General features: G+C 46.2%; 1 long non-coding RNA gene across 2 annotated transcripts; it reads left to right on the top strand.

Moving 5' to 3' along the window:
- Positions 1-1644: 1644 nt before the first annotated feature.
- On the top strand, positions 1645-6659 carry LOC130842164 (uncharacterized). Of its 2 annotated transcripts, none has more exons than XR_009050374.1 (3): positions 1645-1757; positions 2121-2170; positions 5031-6659. It is a non-coding gene; the product is annotated as an uncharacterized LOC130842164 (long non-coding RNA). The 2 variants fall into 2 exon arrangements; XR_009050373.1 differs by having other exon boundaries at positions 1661-1853.
- The last annotated feature ends 1485 nt before the right edge of the window (positions 6660-8144 follow it).

An 8144-nucleotide genomic window follows, 5' to 3' on the forward strand; every position in this document is an offset into this window, starting at 1 on the left:
CCCCATCTCCATGTGTTAGTGCTTTCTGCATTTTCGGTGTCACTCAGTCCTTGTTGCCTTTGATGGTCAGGGCAAGGGCTGTGTGTAAACTAATTACAGACAGAGCTTTGGATAGAGAAATGCTTCCAAATTGTTTTTTGATGAAGGAGAGGAGGTGGAAGCAGAAGCTGAGGAGGGAATAGGATTTGTGTCCCCACTTGCTCTCACCCCAGCAGGGGCAGAAAGCATGCTGCCTCTTTCTTGTTCATTGATTACATTCCTCTCAGAGGCCAGAGGGGCAAGCCTGGACAATGCAAATGAGCTGTGGATGGGACTTAGCCAAGGGGCCTCCAAAGGGAGAGCAGCAAGGCTGACAAGGAGGGAACAGAAGAGGAAGGTGCCTTACATATTTCTCACCACCTTCTTTTCCCCAAGCGACAAACTACTCTCTGTTCCCCGAGGCACAATACCAAAGTGCATAAGCTCCCTCTGAATAGGTGCCTGAGTCTGAGAGCACTTTGCAGACTGGGTAGTCCCTGAGTCGCTAGCCTTTGGTATGATACTCAGACTCCAGGGAATTTGTTGTGCACCCACTATGCGCAAAGCCCTACACAGGCAGTGTTAAACCTAGGCGAACTGAAGCTTTCGATCACAGGCTTTAGCTGTGGCATAAAAGACAGAGAGTTGAAGTGGTGATGAGCCTGTGAGCATGAAAGAGCAACTGAGCCTACAAGTGCCCAAAGGGGACAAATTTAGCCAGTCCCTTACCAACTTCCTACTACAGATTTTCTACTGGCTTCACCTGACCTATCCGGGAAAGCATGCTGTGAGGACACTTGCCCAGGTGAAAGTCCATTCATTCACCTATTTAAATGGACTGGGTCCAGGACAACTTCTAAGTTCAGTCTCAGCCCCCTACTTTTTTTGCTAACTCCCACCCCCCCCCAACCCCACCCCCCGCCCCGCCCGCCCACTTCCCTCTCCACGCCATTAACGACTTCAGGTCTGTTTCCCCCTTACGGCTGCAGTCCCCAGCACGGTTGTGCCACGTGCGTGATGCAGATGCCCAAGAGACCCACAGAAATGTTTGAAAACTTCCAACCCTAATCGAGCCTCCCCTGACTCCTCCCTCTGCGAGGCCAGCCGTTGAAGCAGGGCTGCTTAAGCTTTGCTACGAACTCAGAGCTGCCCGGGGTTTGGAATTAAACTGGAAACAGAGGCAGAAACCACCCCCATCACGAGAAAGAGAAAGCTCAAAGAACTGTGACGGGTTAAGCTCCTTATAAGGAAACGAACCTTCACGTTCCTGCGCGGAAATTGTGTTTTTTGCTTCTATATGTTTCAAGTACACTGTAAAAACTACACTCGATAGGATTAACAAAACCCATTCCCCCCAAGGGTGGGGGACAACCAGGAGCCAAAAGAGAAAGAACGGGCGGGACGGGCATAAGGAGAGTCAGCGGAGAATTTGAGGGATGAGTCATCAAAAAGACGCTTGGAAAGAGAGCGGAACTAGTAATCTGAGCTGGGAAGGAGGCGAGCATTCATTAGGCACAGACCGTGTCAATCACATCTACTCCACAAATGACCTGAGAGTTCCCCTGGCTTCTCAGACCGGAAGAGGGGTCTCGGTGGGCGGTCTAAGGGCTTTGAAATCGGAAAGGACCGAGCGTGAGCAGCCGTCAGCCGGGTCTGATGCGGCGCGGGCAGGCTACTTGGGAAGATGGCGTTTGCCATCAAGGTCACATGGCCACTTTAGGGGATTAAACGAAATACTGGTGAGAAAGATAAGAACAGCTATCTAAGGATTCAGATTTTCGGAAGCAGTCTCGAATCCAAAATTTCGTTTGCCTATTAGACTCATAAGCACACAGGTTTGTCAGAACATAGGTCCTAAAAACCATCAAAAACGATATGTGAAGGGGTGGAGTTTCACCGGGGCTCTTCTCTCTCAGGGAGCAGGAAAGGGTGGGGGATCCCAGGGGTCAGGGAGACTGCAGAACCAGAAGGCAGCTGGATGCCAGGCCAGAAGGCAACGTGGGAGGCCGATTCTGCTGGGGACTGCCAGTTTCACCAGATCTATGTCAGGCTAAAGTCTAGGCAGCTTGGTCTAATTTCTTGCCTGTCACCTGTTTTGCAAGGTTGCCCTGACACAAAAGGACTCGGTTGGGTGCCCTGTCCATTGCACCAGGTAAGTTCACCTGCAGTTAGACTTTAGTTGATCCAGAATAGGATAAGAAATTTTAGCTAAGCCCTAAACCCATTTGTTTGTATGTTCTTTCGTTAGTATTTTTATCTGTTTTCTAGCAGATGTTATTTTTAAAAAATGGCAACCCGGTTGTAGCTAAACTACAGGATAAAAAGGGATTTGTTAACTTCTTGGCCAGTCCAGTTAGGGGGCCTCCACCCAGGCCTCCCTGTACTGTAGGGACCAGGGAAGAGCTGGGACGTATAAAAGTAGTGATCTGAGAATGGAAGCATTCTAATCTAGCTGATTCCTCCCATTTGCACTTCAGCCATTTTTAGGCTCCCACCCACAATCCATAATCCAAACAGAGCTACCGAGGATTTGCAGCACTCAGAAGAACCTGCAAAGGCTGTGCGTGAGAAGATGGGGCACAACAGAAAAGCAGGCTTCAAGGCAGTGACAGAGGGATTCACCTCTTCACTAGCTCAGTCTTTTCCTTACTCAGCTCTGGCCGTCTACCCTCTACTATTACCCCATTGTGAGGCATCATCAGACCAATTCGGTTTTAGTTTTATTGATCGTTATGAATCTATTCGGGAATGGAGTTTGAGGGCAAAAGGGGCCACCATCTGTTCTACTCTCTGAGGCCCCCCATTCTCTCTCCCCTAACCTTTTAGAAAGGCTGTAGGAAGCCTAAGTATAGCCGCAGGGAACAGATTTCTTACGGGAGAGTTTGGGCTCAGTCATTGTAGAACAGTGTAACACACACAGGAGGAAACACTTAGACGTGAGCTCACAGGGGAACCGGGCCTTTTTCCTGTTCCTCCCTTGGCCACCCTAGAGGCTCACAACAATGTCTTTGGTCAGATTTGAAAGAGAGATCTTGTAGCATCTGTTACAGATATTCAAGCCATTGTAAAAAAGCGTGTGTGGGGGGGTGGCGGGGTGAGTGGAGGGAGGGGGACACAGCAAAATAATCCTTTAGTATTTGGGTAAACACATCTCTAGGGGTACTCTGGGGGAAATGAAAGCTTTAACGACAGAGGCCTGCCTGGAGTAGCATTTTTTCTTTCTCCTTCTTCTTTTCTGTTACCCGGACCCCAGAGTGACTCTACCCAACTGGAAGGAAGCTAGCCTCATCCTAGATGCTGGGTGGCAGTCCAGTGCTCTCAACTTAGGAAGGAGGCTGCTATATTCCATCTCAGACACCAGGTGGCACCAAATGATAACCATAACTCCAAAGAAACCAGCAGGAAATGGACCTTGACAGTCCTTGAACTATTTTCCTCTCCCTCCCCGCTCCCCACGTGGAATTGAAAAATAAGAAGCCTTTCAGATATGGTGGATAGCTCTCATTCAATAAAAACACTTGAATCTTTAATCTTGCAGCTGAAGATTCCAAGGATTTAAATGCACCCTCAGCCCCCACCCTTCCTGGAGACCTATTTCTCAGCTGCAGATAAGGAAAATGGTGACTTTCCTGGAATCATTTCAGATGCCTCCACCCTCCAAATGAGTTGTTTTTCTCCAAGGTAGTCAGCTGAGTTGTAGCAGACATCAGACCCTGGAGGTTCAGCTCAAATCCCGGGCCTCCTTCTGAAGGGCTGAGTGCTCTGTCATGGGCATGCTGGGAATGACCATGTCTAAACAAGTTGTGATATGGCCAACCAGCCTCGTGGCCTCTTAGAATCCAACAGGGCTGTTTCCAGCCCCTCAAAGACGCCCCATAAATCACCATTCCCAGGAATGCTGTCCTCTCTCAGCCGTTTCTATCTGTCATATCCAAGCCACTTGTTGAGGTGCAGACAGAACTCCATGAAGCCTTCCTTCATTTCCCCCAGTCTGAAGGAAGCTCCACTTTTCTAAATTACCATAAGGACTTATGCCATTTGCCCTGTTCTGCTACTTTATGTTATAGTTGTTTGTGAACATGTCACCCCTACAAAATTGTGAGCTCCCCAAGGGAAAGGACCATATCTTATGTATCTTTTTTATACCCTACACTGATGAACACAGTAGGCACTCAATAAATAATGATAATAATATCTTACATTTGTATGGTGCTTACAGTTTACAAAGCACGTTCACATCCATTTTCCCATTTAATCCTCACAACAACCCAGTGAGGTAGGTGTTATCATCCCTATTTTACGAGAAGTTAAAGAACTTGCCCATGGTCACACAGCTAGGAAGAGGCAGAGATGGGTCTGAATGCAGGTTTTCTGACCCTAAATTCAGTTCTTTCAACTTTCTCTACCTGAGCTGGTGGCTGGAAATTCCTTCCTGGAGACTGAGGTCATGGAACTCATCATGGGACTGGGGAAAAGGGAGGGGAAGACCTAAGGTCAAAATCCTTTCATCTCTGCTCCTTTTTCTCCCCCCTCCCTTATTTCCAAAGAGGATTTCAGAATGCAGTCTTACTTTGTTTAAGAATGTCCTGGTGTGAGATGTCCTTGTGGATAAGAAGAAAAAATGTGGGGACAGTAAAGGTGTATTCACAGCAGGTGACTAATGGATCTGTGGAGGCCTGAAGGGAGGTCCCTGGCCTGTCCAATAATTTAATTAATGACTTGGATCAGGACATTGAGGGCACGCTGATCAAATTTGTAAATGATGCTGGTTTCAGGAAGATCCCAAGAGGCCATAATGAACCAGGAAAATGAAATGTAAAGTTTCATAGTCAAGTTTGGCAAAACCAAATGCTTAAGTGCAAGGTGGGAGAGATGTGACTGTGTGTGAAAAGGTTTCAGGTGTTTAAGGTGCCTGTAAGCTCATTCCTTTTGACACTAGCTGCCTGAAATGCTAATGAATTCGGGGCTAGGATGCGGGAGATTACAGTTGTGCTTTCTTCTCTGCTCATTAGACCACAGTGGAGGACTGTCTTTGGCCTTGGACACCACACAAGAACAGGGGCATTAGCAACCTGGAGCACGCACAAAAGACAGAGACCAGGAGTGTGAGGGGACTTTAGGATCATCGTATATGAACCTGGAGAAGGGATCAAAAAGGGGATGGTGGTGGTTTAGGATCAAGTTTTCAAATATTGGAAGCTTCATCATGTAGAAGGAGACATCTCGTTTTGCTCTATAAGAGGGACAAAGGGCATGTGCTCTGGGAAAACATATTTTGACTCAGCCTAAGGAAGAACTTTATGATGGTTCAAGATGACCAAATATTATGCAATGGTTGGCTTTGAAAGGACAAGATATCCCCATCACTGGAGGTATTTAAACAGAGACAAGATAACTATTTGGCAAAGAAGTTGCAGAGGGAATCAAGCATCAGATCATAAGGGCAAGGAATTAGGCAACCATTAAGTCGGCTTCTGACACTGTAATTTGGGGATTCAAGTCAGGGGTAGGGGTGGGGGCCAGAGGTGGAAATATTTGTGGCCCTCAAAGTAGGTACCTCTCAACCAGTTATTATCTCTGCTTCCAGCCTGCCCTGCACAGAGGCTCCAGAAATATTTTTCTGAATACTTTATCATGAGACGTTCCAGCTCACGTATCATAGAATCCTAGTAAAGCTAGAGGTCATCGGGCACAGCCTTTATCAGATGCTTTCTTTACCTTTGAATCACCCACATGGAGTGATTGTCCAGTCACTGCTTGAACATCTCTGGTGATGGCGAGCTGCCTACCATTTGGGGTAGTCCATTCTAATTTTAGAGAGTATTACTAATCATTAGAAAGTTCTCCCTAAACACAGTGAAATGCTTATATCAGGATGTTGGGATTAAGAATTTTTTTCTTCTCTGTTTTTGAAACTGTCAGTAATAAATTTTAAAAGGACTTCAAGAGGCTGGAATCATGAGCCGAAACTTTTATTATCATGTTTTCATTATAAAAAAAAGAAAAAAAGCCTCTTCCTTCTGTTGAATCAAAATCTGCTTTCTTGTAACTTCCGTTAGATCGCAGAGCCCTTGGAGTCATACACAGAATAAATCTACAGCTTCCTCTTCACCATGAGCCCAGTAATGATTCGCTGACAATAGACAAGTTTCTCTGGGGATTTGCTAGTCCCCTCACTATTCTCACCACTCTCTCTCTGGCTGTACTTTTGTTGACTTGTCCCTTGAAGTGTGATGCCTGCATTGAATAGAGGGCCTCAGGTGTGGTCTGACCGGTGCAGAGTAGCACAAGATGATCACCCCCTTTACTCTGGATGTTATACTCTTATTAATAAGCCCAAGGTCACAGTACTTTGTGTCACAACCAAACCATGCTTTTGACACATGGATCATGATGAACTTTCATTTATTCTAAAACCTTCTGAGCCACATTTCTCACTTCCTACTGTTGTACTGTTACATTTTGGAATTCAAATAGGTGACCTCATGTTTGTCCCTGTACACTTTGATTTTGCTATAGCGAGTCCATCATACCAGCCTCTTGACATCCCTATGAATTCTTATTATGTCATCTCACATTTTGGCTCTCTCTCCCAGCTATGTGCAATTTTCAAATTTGATCTAGTGACATTAAAACAGAAAGAACGCTTTTGTGTGTGGTCATTCAGCTGCTTAAGAATTGCCTAGAATCCCCACATTTCTTTATATTGTCCCAAGAGTATGGTGAAAGAATGTTTTATTGAACTCCAGATACATTGTAGGGTAGCATTCTCCTCATCCACCCATGGAGTCACCCTATCAAAGGAAACGAGCTTGAGTGGGGAATGATTTGTTTTTCCTGAATCCATGCAGGGGCTGAGTGATCTTCTCTTCCTTTTCTAAGTGCTCACCAGCCCTCCTTTTAATCGTTTGTTCTAGAATCTTGCCCTCAATCAATATTTAACTCATTGATCTCAGGTACGGGGCAGTGTGCAACCCCTTCACCCTCTATGGGGTTTTCAAAGCCATCACCAGTTGTCTTGCAACTTGAGCTGTAGGTTATCATAATGCCCTGGGCTGTTATTGACCCAGACTATGAGATGGAGTTGCTCAGAGCAGCTCAAGGCTCTCTAGGACTAGACTGCCTTGAGGAGCCTCTCTCTGGGGCTCACTTTGTCCCTTTGACTCTGAAAATCCTTCTCCTTGCAGGAGAGAAGGAACACAGGAGTTGCTGAGGAGGTTTTGTTTCCTTTCTGTAAAACCATTAGCAAATGAAAAAGTCAGGGCACCTCATCACTCATCCGGTAACACCCAAACTCCTCTGCTGTTATGAAGACCTCCACAACCTGCTTTTCCAATCTGAATTCCCACCATTTAACTTGAACCCTCTACTTCAGTCCAGTCAGTTCCCTCAATGCTCCTCAAGCATATTTAGACCTTATCTCTATGCTCTGGCTGAGGACTTTCTCCCAATTTGGAATGCACACTATTCCACCCACCCATCCAGATCTCATCATAGCCTTTCTTGCAATTTCTCCAGCTCCTTTTACCCTTTCTCATACAGTTGAAGTCACAGAGATTATGCATTTCAATCATAGTTCAGTTTTGTCTTCCTGACAGTATGCACCCCAAAGAGGGTAAGTTTTATCCCTCATAGTATATAAACCAGCACAGGGCCTGAGTCCTGATAACCATCCTCACTTCCTATGGAGATTTTCCACAGTGACCAACCTCTGGCCCTTCACATACACCACAAGTTCAGATCCCAAGATAGCTGTGGCCAGCTCCTCAAAGGACTAATATAGAAACTAGATAAATCTAGGGATGCAGGCTGGACCTGCTCTAGGCATTAATGATTTCTGCAATGCGAAATCAAACCCAAGTATACCCTCAGCCCTTTAAACAAGAACCTGGGCTTTTTTGGCTGGGCTCAGGGCTGGCAGTCAACAAGGGGGCCAAGAACACTCAAGCTACCTGGGCACAGCACTGACTGTCAATTAGACTGAAACCCTGCCTGCCTTGGAGGTCGCTCAGACCTTCTGAAGGTGTGAAGACCAACTCTGATCTCTCACTGATGGGTCCCAAATGGGATTGGAGCCGGGTTTGCTATGCCACCTTGAGTACTTAGAGGACAAGCAATGTCTAAAT

This window comes from Hippopotamus amphibius, chromosome X (assembly GCF_030028045.1).
Source record: "Hippopotamus amphibius kiboko isolate mHipAmp2 chromosome X, mHipAmp2.hap2, whole genome shotgun sequence".
In the NCBI taxonomy this organism is placed as follows: Eukaryota; Metazoa; Chordata; class Mammalia; order Artiodactyla; family Hippopotamidae; genus Hippopotamus; species Hippopotamus amphibius.